General features: G+C 38.8%; 1 non-coding gene across 1 annotated transcript; it reads left to right on the forward strand.

Annotated features, from left to right (window-relative positions):
- Positions 1 to 11,723: 11,723 nt before the first annotated feature.
- On the forward strand, positions 11,724 to 11,830 carry LOC145596322 (small nucleolar RNA R71). The gene has a single exon (XR_014103167.1). It is a non-coding gene; the product is annotated as a small nucleolar RNA R71 (small nucleolar RNA).
- The last annotated feature ends 3,559 nt before the right edge of the window (positions 11,831 to 15,389 follow it).

A 15,389-nucleotide genomic window follows, 5' to 3' on the forward strand; every position in this document is an offset into this window, starting at 1 on the left:
GAGTTTTATCCGATTCGAATTCTTATCTTTTCTTGATTCGACCCCTCTTTTTTCCTTATAAATAGAGGTCATGTCTCACCTTTTTCAATCATCAACGAGCTTGATCACCTAATCATTCTCTCTTCCTCTCTTTTCCAGCAAAAAAAATCATTCTCTTCTCTTTCTCTTATATTCTAAGCCTCAAACCCATATTCTTAAATCCTATTCTTCCCTTAAGCACTCCAAGAAGTCCATACTTGACCCGAAGTTCTATAGTTAAACCAAGGCGTGAAAGGTAGAATTAACTGAGGGTTTGGACCAAATTAACTCTACGTTAATTTAATTTAATTTACATTTAATTTATTATTTATTGAAGTTACTAACAGTTTATTCATGATGTAGCAATTCAAGGAAATGCAGAAAGTGAGTAATTAATCACTTAATTACTCTTATTTTTATTTCTTATTGCTAGTATCATGATTAGGGTTATTATTATTTGATTTGACTAACGCTATTATTGTTGAATTGCTTCCAATATTAATGTTTATTCTATTATTATTTATGATCACCATATTGCATGTTAAAGGGAATATGTAATTGAATATCATGACTAATAAGATAATTTGGACAACCGGTTTAGATCCGTTTTTAATCTTGTTGTTTAATCAAGTGATCACCAATATTCTAGAATTATATGTTGCATTAATATTCAACCAATTTAGCTTAATAATAGTTTGGAGCAAATTAAATATTTTATTCGCATGCCTTTGAGATCGCAGGAATTACTTTTCACAATAAGAATCGAGCAGAGGCCAATACGGGCGAATGTGACTCCATGACTCACTTCGTACCATCATCCCCGATCCTCCTTTCGTGGTCCGAACCATATGGAGTTAGTAATCTCATGGATTATGAATGGGGTGTAACCTTCACGGGTCAATCGTTGTTGCCTTTTGTTGTCCCTTTTCGTAATTGTCCTTTATGATCCGTGAACGGTTTACAAGCTCCTTAAAAACTTGTTGGCGGCTCCCTACTTTGCTTTGCCCTTAATCGTTGTCCCTAATCGTAATGTCAATTCCCACTTCCTATGAGTGTCAAGCATATTCACATGCAAGATGCTTTTAAGTAGGCGCACTTCGAACGACGCCTACACCATGGGATGTAGAAATTCCCACATCCAACCAAACAATATTTGTTAATTCCTGGGAATTTCAATTTCATGGGCATTGAATTTTCATGGGAATTTCTACTTCTTACATGCAACCAAACAAGCTCTAGTTAGTTAATAACTATAATCAAACAGAAGACATGCCTCTTTCCCAGCTATAGTGACAGGGTAAAGTCGTATCCCCTAATCAAAAGTAATACCTAAGTCCTCTAACTAAAGTAGATAGGGAAGTAGGGTCGTATCCACAGGGAAACTGGTCTTTCTACTCCTAATTAGTTAAAATAATCTAAATTATTAAGGTAACCAAATTGTTGTGTTCAATATGAAACTATGCTACGGAAATTGAGTTTAGGGAGAAAATCACTAATAAGAAGGCCTAGGGTCATAGGTTCACCAATAATTAATATTCCGGGATAAAACATAATAATCAATAATTAACATTGCACAGATAACATGATTAACAGGCTCTCGCATTATATTAATCAACATAGACCTAACAGGCTCTCGTAATTTACTAGATCTAAGTTCCTATTGAAAATAGTCTTTAATATTAAATTAACATCTGCTCGATTCATCAATTCAATATTGCTAAACATTCACAATCAAATTACATCTGCTCGATTCATAATCTAATTGCAAAGAATTAAAACAATTCAATAAAAAATTATCATGCAATATCAATAATCAATAATAACAAATTATCCCTTCATATTAATTATGGATCCTTATAAACCCTAGAATTAAACTACTCACACATAATTAAATCTAAAACATGCAAAGTAATAAAGTAAGCCATAAGGAATTGAAAAGGAAGAAATTACTGAAATTAATTGAAATAGAAATCGTACCAAGACGGGGGAATTACAAAGTAATCAAGAACAAGAGTAAGGTAGAGAGAAAAGTCTAGAGAGAGAAAATATTAAGTAGAGAGAGAAAGTGAAAAAAGTAATAATTACAATCCTAAACGTACTTAAACGAAAATAATTAACGATCCTAATTAGAACTAAATGCCTCGACAACTTCAGCTCTCAGAATCACGCGCCCGATCGGGCTAAGGGCCGCCCGATCGGGCGCGCCTTTATCCTCGTGCTCCCACGCAGAACCCTTGCCCGATCGTGCTAAGCCTCGCACGATCGGGCGCGCCTAGCTCGATACCTCCTTTGCTGCGCACCTCGCCCGATCGGGCCTAAGCTTGCTCGATCGGCCGGGCGCGGCTCTACTCCGAGGCTTGAAACTTCGATTGGGCTCGACTCCTCGGCCCAATCCGGATCTCCTCTTCGGGTCTTGAATGTGCGGTCCAAACCTCGATATTCCAAATACCGAGCCCTTAATCACCGGCTCGATGGCTCTAGCCGGCCTTGGGCTTCAACAACGGTCATGCTCCTCCAATGCTCGTAGTTGCTTCATAAAATCCCGGGAAAATACTCCGAAGGTGCAATTCCCTATAAAACTCAACCAAAACTACGAAAACACTAGAAAATGCATATTAGTAACAAAAATGGCTCTAAAGAGCCAAAAACACTACTATTTATGACCAAGGGACGAGGGTAAAATACTATATAAAATGGACATATCAAACTCCCCCAAGCCAAACCTTTGCTTGTCCCTAAGCAAAGAGCTCCTCAATGAACAATAAAATTTCCCTACCCCAATATAAAAATCAAGCACAAACGATTCAAGGCAAATCAAGTGAACAAGTTTCAAAATCAACCAATCTTATTCATCTAATCACCCTTCCTCCCCAACAATTGTCAAGTAGAGCAAACCACAAGAGCATATAGAATTCAAGACTAGTGCTCACACACTCACTTCTCATATATGTGGCGAGTAAAAGATGTACTCGATCGCTCTCCGTCCCAACCCCTTTATGTGAACAATGCCCTCCCAAACTCACACACTCGTGTGTTTAAAAAGACATACACTCAACCTAATAGTCGACTCGGAATATGTCAAGTCATAACTTGCATTGATAAACAACACTTTCACATTTACACAACTCTATGCACAAAGGTCAAAAGGACTTTTAAAGCTTGTAATGTAAGGCTAGGGTGAAAGGGTAGGATAAATTTGGGAATATGTGAGAGAAAAGCTATGCTAAAAGGGAGCTATATCCTAATAAACCCATGATCAAATATAATGATCATAAACATCTCCAACAAAATTAACTCCAACACAAATCCACTAAATATACTCCAATCATAATAATCAACCCAATATTTACAAAATTCACTCATAAAAATATGATAATATAAGCTAGAGTGAATAAACAAACTTTGAACTCAAACTCAAATATTTACAATGAAACTCAAATTTTTTTTCTTTTCTTTTGATCAACCTTCACATAGACAATTTGAACATGAAACTTTTTTTTTTTTTTTTTTTTTTGCTCATTTTTTTTTTTTTTTTCTATTCTAGAAGTTCACTTTCTTTCTTTCTTTTTTTTTTATTTTTTTTATTTTCTCACTTTTTTTTTCTTGAACTTCTCTTTTTTTTCATCACACTTTTATTTTTCTCAAATATATACACAATAAAACTCATCAAAACAAAAATATGATCAAGAACAAATAACTTCTCAAACCCACCCAAATTGTGCAAATAATGTGCACACTACAAACTCCCTCACCTCACTCACTAATAACTCCCCCAAGCCAAGCTTGGGACTAGTAACCAATGGGGCAAACATGGCTTGTAATGTGGCTAAAAACAATATAAAGTCAAGGCAACAACATGGGTAGCAAGAAGGGAACAAATGTATCTAAATAAATCTGAAGGCTACCTAAAAGAACAAATACCTTCGTCCTCCACATGTGCATAACATTGAGTCATGAAACACTACTCATAGTTGCAAACCAATACTCAAATTCATTGACATACCAGACACTAACACACATTCCTAACCAAATCAACTAGTCAAGCACTATATTCACAAGTAGTTGGACAAAATTGACGCAAGTTTAGGAATCCAAGTAATTAAACATCAAATCATGATCAACAAATCCACAATGCTCAAAATTAAAAACCAAGAATCAAAACAATTTTTTTTCAAGTATGGGGCACAGGGAAGCATGATTTACAATTCATTGGTTCGTATTTTTTGATTTTTTTGTTTTTTTGTTTTTTTATTTTTTTTTGTGTTTTTCATATGAGCAAAGCAATAAAACTAATCTAGAAAGCAAATAAAAATTACACTAGAAAGCAAGTAAATAAAGAGAAAGGAAAGAAAGTTACCAAGCGAAAGATTACCCCCCAAGCCAAATCAAGCAATGCCCTCATTGACTTTGGAGTGTAACCTACTCCTCATCCTCGTCCATCCTCGAATAGCCGCTACCACCATGACTAGGGCCGGCCCCTCAATGGATCGAACCACCACCATAACCCGAACCACCTGCAAAATAGTTAGGGTCCACATTCCCCCCAAACCCACCAAAAGGAGCATCGGTCCCATATCCATGAACCGATGAATAGTCCAAATAGGTACCGTAGGCACTTGGGTTCGTGTACCCCCCTTGGGGAGGTTGGAACCAATCGGGAACTAGTGATTCGGGGGGAATAGCCCCCCGACGGGCATAATCATCATACATGGGGTATAAACCCCGCCCTAGGTTCCTCTCCACCACCCCAACTCTAGCATCTAGGGATCCTATCCTAGTGTCCAAGTTCCTAACCATACCCTCCATCCTCCCTTGCCCACTCTCTATCCGGTCTAATTGGCTTCGAAAAGCCGAGAAGTCATATGGGGCGTTAGGGTCGATGTTGTAGTTGGTTGAGGAAGTGGGAATGTTATGTGTGTAGTGTTGGGGTGATGGTTGGTGGAAATGTTGTGGTGGTGAAGGAGGTGCTTGGTGGTGTGGTTGGGCCTCTCCTTGGTCTCCTAGTTCGAAGGTATAGGAGGGAAGACTCTTCTCAAATTTGGTTATGGCCGGGTTAGGCAAAGTGAAATCATTCTCCCTTCTACCCGACTCCCTATGAATAACCCACCAAGTCTCACCCCCTATCACATTTATCCAATTGAGCCCTCCTAAATAGGGTGCGTCTATAAGGGTTGGGCCGGCTACCTTACCATCACCGCTAGGGGTCCAACCTAGGTGTTTGACCGCTATGTGGGTTACTAACCCACCAAAACAAATTGGGACCCTAGACCTACCCGACTCGGCCGCATTGGCCACCTGTTGGAAATGTTGGGCCATCCTATGAACTATGTTTAACTTGTCACTCCTAGGGATCATGTAAGACCCTAATAATTCTAGTTCATCCCTCCTCACATTTGCGGGTTCATGCCTCCTAAAGGTGGTGAGGCCAACAAACCGTTGCCAAAGTTTTGGCACGGGATGTTGAATCCAAGTGCCCTTGGCATGTTGGAGGTTCAAATTAGGATTCCCCATTAAAGCATGATAGACAAAGGTGATGTTGTCTTGGGGTGGTTTAATCGGTCTATCCGATTTCAAATCAAACAATTTCCCAAATTCTTTCAAAGACAATCTAATATCATTATTAAACAAACGAAATTGAACATGAGAGATTAAAGCATTTGATTTTATGACATTAAAACTAGAAATAAATTGTAAGGTCAAATAATCATATGTATCATAATGTAATTTGAACAAACCACTCATGCTTATTCCCTTAAACAATTTTTCAACATGCTTATCAATTCCTAGTCTAGATAATGTGGGATGATGAATGAAACGGGTAGGAATTACCTGCCGCGAGATGAGGTTGAGCATCCTTAGCTTTTGCTCTTGGGTGGTGATGACCACCTCTCCCACCCCGGAATTTGAAGCTCCGGGTCAATACTTGGTGCTTGTTGCCTCGATCCTTCACCCCTTTGCATTCTAGACCTTTTTGATGCCATTTTTATGTAGAATTAGTTGGAATTGAAGCTTTCTCTCTCTTAGGGTTTGAGTGGAAATTGAGAGAAAGTGTTGAAAACTTAATGTAGATTGTAGAGGAAGATGAGAGGAGTTGGAAAATGTAAAAATGTAAGAATTTTTGAGTTTGGATGGAAGAATTGGAGAAGATCTAAGATTGAAGTAAGAGTTGAAGGTTTGAAAATGGAGGTTTTAGAGAGAGAAAGTAAGATGAAGAAGATGAAATAAGGAGAAAGTGAGGAAAGAAAGAAGAGGAAAGGAAAAATAAGGGGGGACGGCCTTGATGCGCGCCCGATCGGGCAAGCCTCGCCTGATCGGGCGAATCTCCAGTTTTTTTGGTATAGCAGTTGCGCGCCTGATCGGGCGAGCTCCGCCCGATCGGGCGCGAACTCGAACTTGATTTTCGCCAAAATTCTCGCCCGATCGGGCGAGCTTCGCCTGATCGGGCGACCTTCGCCCGACATTTCTTTTCCTTCACTCGATATTCCACAAAAATGTGCCCGATCGGGCAAGCTTCGCCCGATCAGGAGAAATAAGCTTAGAAATTTGATCTTCTAGCGCGCCCGATCGGGCGAATTTTTCTCCGATTTTCGCCTCACTTGTGCGCCCGATCGGGCGAGGCCCGTACCTAGCCCTGGAGTTCTCCAAATTCTTTTCTTCTTCAAATTTTTCTAAGTCTTTTTACCTGTCAAATTCATACCTGTACAACAACACTTGTAAATGGTAAAATTATCACTCTTCTCACCTCTCTAAAATAAAAATAAAAATAAAAATAAAAATAAAAATAAGAGAAAGGAAACTAGTCTAGAAAGCAAGAAATACGGGTTGCCTCCCGCAAAGCGCTGGTTTATCTAGGTCCCGCACGACCCTCTTACCACCTTTGAACTCATTTTGAGAGTAGAGTTAGGAGAGTCTCCTCCACATTTCTAATAGTAGCACCTTCATGATACACTTTCAACCTTTGGCCGTTGACCTTGAACTCTTCGCCTTTATCATTCACCAATTCTCCCGAACCAAACTTGTTCACCTTTGTGACAGTGAAGGGACCGGACCATCTAGACTTCAACTTTCCTGGAAAAATCTTTAATCTAGAGTTAAAGAGAAGAACCTTATCACCCGGTGCAAAGTCTTTTGGTAGGATCCTCTTGTTATGCCACTTCTTCGTCTTCTCCTTGTAGATGCGTGCATTGTCATATGCCGACAATCTAAACTCATCCAACTCATTGAGTTGGAGAAGTCTCTTCTTACCCGCGGCCTTAGAATCCATATTAAGCTCTTTGATTGCCCAAAAAGCTTTGTACTCCAACTCTACGGGAAGATGACTTGCCTTACCATAAACTAGTCTATAAGGTGAAGTACCAATCGGTGTCTTAAATGCTGTTCGGTATGCCCAAAGTGTGTCATCAAGCTTCATACTCCAATCCTTCCTAGACTTTGCTACTACCTTCTCTAAGATCGCCTTGATTTCCCTATTAGAGACCTCAACTTGACCACTAGTTTGGGGATGGTAACTAAGCCCGGTTCTATGATACACACCATACTTCCTAAGTAAGTTGTCCAATTGTCTCTCATGGAAGTGGGTACCCCCATCACTAATAATAGCTCGTGGAACACCAAACCCGGGAAATATGATCTTCTTAAATAACTTGATGACTAACTTAGAATCATTTGTTGGTGAGGCTGTGGCTTCTACCTACTTGGACACATAATCTACGGCTACAAGTATGTAGCAATTCCCATTGGAAGATGGGAACGACCCCATATAATTGATACCCCAAACATCAAATATTTCAACTTCAAGAAACCCAGTTTGGGGCATCTCATGCCTCCGCAAAATGTTGCCAGTCCTCTGGCAAGAGTCACAAGCCTGCACAAAAGTGTTAGCATCTTTAAACATGGTAGGCCAAAAGAAGCCTGACTCGTTAATCTTAGCCACCGTTTTAGTGGGGCCATGATGTCCACCATAGGGTGAAGTGTGGCAACTTGTAAAAACGCCGTGAACCTCCCATTCGGGAAAACACCTGCGAAATAATCCATCTGCACACTCACGAAACAAAAAAGGATCATCCCAAAAATAATGTTTTAACATCAGAAAGGAATTTCTTTTTCTGTTGGTAGGACAAGTCAAGAGGTAGAGTACCACCCACTAAATAATTAGCAAAATCCGCATACCAAGGGTGATGCTCTACTACTGCATACAGGTTATCATCAGGGAACGAATCATCTATAGGAAGAGAATCCTTACCCTCATCATACCTGATACGTGACAAGTGGTCTGTCACTACGTTCTCTACTCCCTTTTTATCCTTTATCTCGATATTGAAATCTTGGAGCAAAAGAACCCACCGGAGTAGCCTTGGCTTGGATTCTGCCTTAGCTATTAGATATTTCAAAGCTGCATGGTCAGTACAAACAATGACTTTAGAACCAACAAGATATGATCTAAATTTTTCTAAAGCATATATAAGAGCAAGAAACTCCTTTTCTGTGGTGGCATAGTTGACTTGGGCCTCATCTAAAGTTTTGCTTGCATAATAAATAGCATGCAAAACTTTATACTTCCTTTGTCCAAGCACGGCTCCTAGAGCAAAGTCACTTGCATCACACATGATCTCGAATGGAAGGTTCCAATCGGGTGCACATATGATGGGTGCCGATATCAAAGCCTGCTTAATCTTGTCAAAAGCCTCAAGACACTCGTCAGTAAAAACAAAAGGGGCATCCTTAAGTAAAAGCTGAGTTAGTGGTTTAGCAATTTTAGAAAAATCTTTGATAAAACGGCGATAAAACCCCGCATGACCCAAGAAACTCCTAACTCCCTTAACATTAACTGGGGGAGGTAATTGCTCAATCACTGAAATCTTAGCTTTGTCTACCTGTATGCCCTTATCAGATACAATGTGACCAAGGACGACTCCCTCTGTCACCATAAAGTGACACTTCTCCCAATTTAAAACCAAGTTTCATTCTTCACATCTTTTCAAGATTTTAGCAAGGTTAGTTAAGCAAGCATCAAATGAAGAACCATAAACACTAAAATCATCCATAAAGACTTCCATGATAGACTCTATGAACTCAGAAAAAATACTCATCATGCAACGTTGAAAGGTAGCAGGTGCATTACATAAACCAAAAGGCATTCTACGATATGAAAAGTGCCATAAGGGCATGTAAATGTAGTCTTTTCCTGATCGTCATGGTGGATCGGGATTTGGAAAAATCCCGAATACCCATCCAAATAGCAAAAGAACTTATGATTTGCTAACCTCTTAAGCATTTGATCAATAAAGGGGAGAGGGAAGTGGTCCTTTTTAGTGGCGATATTTAATCTACGATAATCAATGCACATACGACACCCGGCAACAATTCTAGTGGGAATTAATTCGTTTTTATCATTTTTAACAACAGTCATCCCACCCTTCTTAGGAACCACCTGTACAGGACTTACCCATTTGGAGTCAGAAATAGGATATATAATACCTGCATCAAGTAATTTCATAACCTCTTTCTTAACTACCTCTTGCATATTAGGATTCAACCTTCTCTGGGGTTGAATACAGGGTTTGTAGTTGTCCTCTAAGTGTATCATGTGCATACAAAAATCAAGGTTTATACCCTTGAGATCATCAATACTGTACCCTATTGCCCTTTTGTGGGTTCTTAGAACCTCTAGAAGTTGGGAAGTTTGTGGGTCATCCAGTGCAGTACTAATGATCACTGGGTACAATTCCTGCTCATCAAGGAAAACATATTTTAAATGAGAAGGGAGAGGTTTTAGTTCAGGTTTCTTCACCTCGGCAGGTTTTGATTCCTGAACCAAATTTACTACCTTAACACAATCATTAGCATCAAATTTCTTGGTGGCAAGAGCTTTTTCTATGTCATCCACCTCCTTGCTCCATATGCTCACGTCACCTGCAGACAAATTTCCACAAAGAATTTCCTCCAAGGGGTCCCTTGCAAGAACCTGTGGTAAGCTTTCCTCACAAATATCATCCATTACATCAAGCACATCAATTAAATAACAATTTTCTTCAAGCATAGGACCTTTTAAAACTTTCCCTAAGTTAAAAGTGATATTATCATCGCCAACAGAAAGGGTTAGTTTACCATTTTTAACATCAATAATGGCTCCTGCTGTATGAAGAAAAGGTCTACCTAATATAATGGGAATTTGCGTGTCCTCAGCCATGTCGAAAACAACAAAATCAATAGGGATAACAAATTTACCAACTCTAACAGGTACATCCTCTAAAATACCTAAGGGGTATCTAACAGAATGATCTGCCATTTGCAAAGTTATATTAGTAACTTTTAAATCACCCATATTTAATTTAGCACATACAAACGATGGCATCACACTAACAGAAGCACCTAGATCACATAATGCTTTATTAATGAAAACATTTCCAATATGACAAGGGATAGAAAAACTACCGGGATCCTTTAATTTAGGAGAGGATTTATTTTGTAAAAGTGCACTACATTCCTCAGTGAATGTTACAGTTTCTACTTCATTAAAGGCCCTTTTCCTAGTCAAAATATCTTTCATGAATTTAGCATATGCAGGAACCTGAGTAATAAGTTCTGTGAAAGGAACTGTTACCTGCAAATTTTTTACTACCTCCAAAAACTTACCAAACTGCTTATCCAACTTAGTCTTCAAGTGACGGTTGGGGAAAGGTAGCTTGATAACTGGTGGTGCTTCCCTACTCTTCTCCTGGGGTGCATCCTTCCCTGAGGTTGTACCCTGCAATGAATCATCAGAAATATTAGTATTAATAATTTTACCCTAGAGCCCTGCAGGGGCATTTGGTACAACGGAATCAGGAGTAGCAATATCAATTAAATCAGGTTCATCCTCTTTGGGCATTTGGGGCCCATCGTAGTGTGAACCACTCCTTAGGGTAATTGCATTCACATGTTCCGTAAGTTGAATTCCCTGCTCTAGTAAGGCTCCCTGCTGACGAGATTGAAGGGTAGAGGACAATTGGGCAATTTGGGTGTCCATGACTTTATTATGGGCTATAATAGAGTAAATTTGTTGGTCTCTACTCTCCATATGCTTTTGCATACTGGTCAGCATTGCTCTAATTTCTGACAAAGCAGGGTCAGAAGATGTAGTAGGGGTTTGTGCTGGGGCTTTCTGGTTAGCATGAGGGTGGTAATATTTCTGCTGTGGAGTGGGTGCTTGTGGTGGTTGTTGTGGAGGTGGAGGATTTTGAACATTGGTGCTACGGTAAGATAGGTAGGGATGGTTCCGGTAGCCTGGATTGTAGGTGTTGGAGTATGGGTTATTTTGCTTGTAAGTTTGGAAAGCATTAACTTGCTCCATTCAACTCCTGCAATCTTGTTCATAATGACCTACACTTCCACAATTTTCACAAAAAGCATCATTAGCATTATTAGAAACAACAGAAACATTAGCAACAGAATTAGGAATGTTAGTACTAAGGCTATCTAATTTCTGGCAAATAGAAGTAAGCTGAGCTTGCATAAGGGTTACTGAATCAACATGATGCTTGCCCTTATTAGCATAACCTCTAGTATTCCCATATTGGGAATTATGGATCGCCATATCTTCAATAACCTGACCTGCATCATCAACATTTAAATTCATAAATCTACCGCTAGCTGCAGAGTCTAAAATTGTCCTTGATGCATTCCCTAATCCATTGTAAAAAGCTTGAATTAGTTGCCACTTTGCCAAGTTATGATGGGGACACTCCCTCTGCAGATCCTTGAATCTTTTCCAAGCCTCATATAGTGCTTCATCTGGCTCCTGGGCAAAATTCTGAATGGCACTTCTCAATAAAGCTGTTTTCTCTGCAGGGTAATATTTATTATAAAAATTTAAATCAAGAGTCTCCCAGTTAGTAATACCATGTGCAGCTTTATTCAAACCATTAAACCACAATTTAGCATTTCCACATAAAGAAAAGGGAAAAAGAATGATTTGGTCCTGCGTTACCCCATTCTACCTAATAATATTGCAATATTGACAGAAATCAGCAATGTGAAGATTAGGATCTTCACCCTTAGCTCCACTAAACTGCTTTCTTTCTATCATCGTTATAAATTGGGGCTTGATCTCAAATTGGACTCCCTCGAGATCAAGTGTAGGAGATAGATGTGGAAAATCCGTCAGGGACGGCTGCGAATAATCACTGAGCTTGCGCGATGGAGGTGGTGGTGGTGTACCCATCTCTAGTTCTGAATCAGAAGAGTGCTCCGAATCACTAGAATTAGGTAATGGATTTCTAGGAATATCGTTACTCCCATAACCTGTCAGGATCTGCCTATAAAGATTCTTCTGTCTATGAAACGAGCGCTCGATCTCAAGATCGAATGGAATGTAACCTGATCTGGAACACCTAGGCATAAACAAAGAACAAAAAAGACAGAAATTAGAACTACCTCAAAGAACTAATGTCCTTTGAGGCAAAACGAAAATAATCTAGACTACAAAAACAATTAGAAATAAAAATAAAATCGTTCCCCGGCAACGGCGCCAAATTTTGACAGGGTAAAGTCGTATCCCCTAATCAAAAGTAATACCTAAGTCTTCTAATTAAAGTAGATAGGGAAGTAGGGTCGAATCCACAAGGAAACTGGTCTTTCTACTCCTAATTAATTAAAATAGTCTAAATTATTAAGGTAACCAAATTGTTGTGTTCAATATGAAACTATGCTACGGAGATTGAGTTTAGGGAGAAAATCACTAATAAGAAGGCATAGGGTTATAGGTTCACCAATAATTAATATTTCGGGATAAAACATAATAATCAATAATTAACATTGCACAGATAACATGATTAACAGGCTCTCGCAATTTATTAATCAACATAGATCTAACAGGCTCTCGCAATTTACTAGATCTAAGTTCATATTGAAAATAGCCTTTAATATTAAATTAACATCTGCTCGATTCATCAATTCAATATTGCTAAACATTCACAATCAAATTACATCTGCTCGATTCATAATCTAATTGCAAAGAATTAAAACAATTCAATAAAAAATTATCATGCAATATCAATAATCAATAATAACAAATTATCCCTTCATATTAATTATGGATCCTTATAAACCCTAGAATTAAACTACTCACACATAATTAAATCTAAATCATGCAAAGTAATAAAGTAAGCCATAAGGAATTGAAAAGGAAGAAATTACTGAAATTAATTGAAATAGAAATCGTACCAAGGCGGCGGAATTACAAAGTAATCAAGAACAAGAGTAAGGTAGAGAGAAAAGTCTAGAGAGAGAAAATATTAAGTAGAAAGAGAAAGTGAAAAAAAGAGTAAGTAATAGTTACAATACTAAACGTACTTAAACGAAAATAATTAACGATCCTAATTAGAACTAAATGCATGCCTCGACAACTTCAGCTCCCAGAAACACGCGCCCGATCGGGCTAAGGGCCGCCCGATCGGGCGCGTCTTTATCCTCGTGCTCCCACGCAGTAACCTTGCCCGATCGCGCTAAGCCTCGCACGATCGGGCGCGCCTAGCTCGATACCTCCTTTGCTGCGAATATCGCCCGATCAGGCCTAAGCTTGCTCGATCGGGCGCGGCTCTACGCCGAGGCTTGAAATTTCGATTGGGCTCGACTCCTCAGCCCAATCCGGATCTCCTCTTCGGGTCTTGAATGCTCGGTCCAAACCTCGGTATTCCAAATACCGAGCCCTTAATCACCGGCTCGAAGGCTCTAGCCGGCCTTGGGCTTCAACAACGGCCATGCTCCTCCAATGCTTGTAGTTGCTTCATAAAATCCCGGGAAAATACTCCAAAGGTGCAATTCCCTATAAAATTCAACCAAAACTACGAAAACACTAGAAAATGCATATTAGTAACAAAAGTGGCTCTAAAGAGCCAAAAACACTACTAATTATGACCAAGTGACGGGGGTAAAATACTATATAAAATGGACATATCATGTAGTTGCTAGGAATCGGAGTAATTATAGCCCATTACCTGGTATGGATAGTTTGGAGTCCATACCACGATAAAAAAGAATAAAAAAATATTTGTAAAATTTTTAAAGCTAAAACAAAATGAAAAAGGAAAGAGGATTAAGGGGGGTAAAAATAAAAATGGAATAGCTAAAAACATTACCTACTCACGCGAAAAAGCTCTGGTGGTCGGAAAATCAATCCCACAAAAACCCCATCTAGAACTCTTCATCCTCAAGGAGCAGTGCTCAATCTACCAGAGGTGCGAATTTTGTGGCTAATTCAAATGAAAGAAGTTATTCAATATTTGATTGATGAAAGATGGTAGTTGAAGGACAGCGAAGGATGTTCAAGGTCTTCCAACATAGACGAGTTCTCTGCCGAAGACCAAACTTATGACTTCAAGCATGAAAAACGGTGAGTTCTTTGCTAGGAATGTCCAAGTTAGAAGGATTTTAGATATGAGGGGGGTTGAAGTTGACAACGTTAATTGTTTGTTGGGGCTCATTTATTATTGAATTGAACTGTTATATCTTTTTTTTGTATACTGTTATTGGTAAATTGCATACTATTATCCAATAAATTATTGCCGGTGAATTTTAAGTATTTGTCAGGCTATTATTAACTTGTATGATGTTATTATTAATTTGTGTGATTTATGGTTGATTTGTATACTGTTATTATAGATTTAATATTGTTATTGCATAATTGTATTTTATTATTAAAAATCCGATAGTGGTGGTGGTAAGGATGGTGCGATAATTCCAACGACACCTTGACAAAGACGAAGACGAAAACGAGGATGATGAAAGTGTATTTTGAGTGGTTTTCTGGTGAGAGCTCCGATGGAAAAAGATAGAAAGAAGAGAGACAATTTTTTTACAACATAGTAATTTATGATGATTTACTATGAAAACATTGCGCAAAATTACATATCTGCTCCCGGTATGGACCCAATGAATCTATACCTGGTGATAGAGCCTAGTAATGGTTTATCACTACCGAATCTAGTCATGACACGACTAACACATTGACACTTAGAAACAAAAAAGACAAGAACACACAAATTTTTTATATAAAGCTTTAATATGGTAGAATAGAAAGTTTCAAGGATAATCAACTTAACTCTCTCTCTCTCTCTCTACACTAAACCAACGCCCAACCACCTATAGTCTTCCCAAGCAAATTAACTCATCGGCGATCACATCAGCTCCTTTGGTCACTTGCTAGCCCACCGACGTACCAAGGATCTTTGATCTAGACCATCGTCTTCATTATGGTTATTTTATTCGTAGCTTTGCCTTGCACTGACCTCTAACGGTTGATATCGCATTTTGGTTTAATGAAGGTTCTTATACTTCCTTTACCCAGCAAAGCTACTTCTAATGTTTTTCCTTTTATTTCAAGTTTATTAAGG

This window comes from Chenopodium album, chromosome 19, assembly GCF_948465745.1.
Source record: "Chenopodium album chromosome 19, dcCheAlbu1.1, whole genome shotgun sequence".
Taxonomy (NCBI): domain Eukaryota; kingdom Viridiplantae; phylum Streptophyta; class Magnoliopsida; order Caryophyllales; family Amaranthaceae; genus Chenopodium; species Chenopodium album.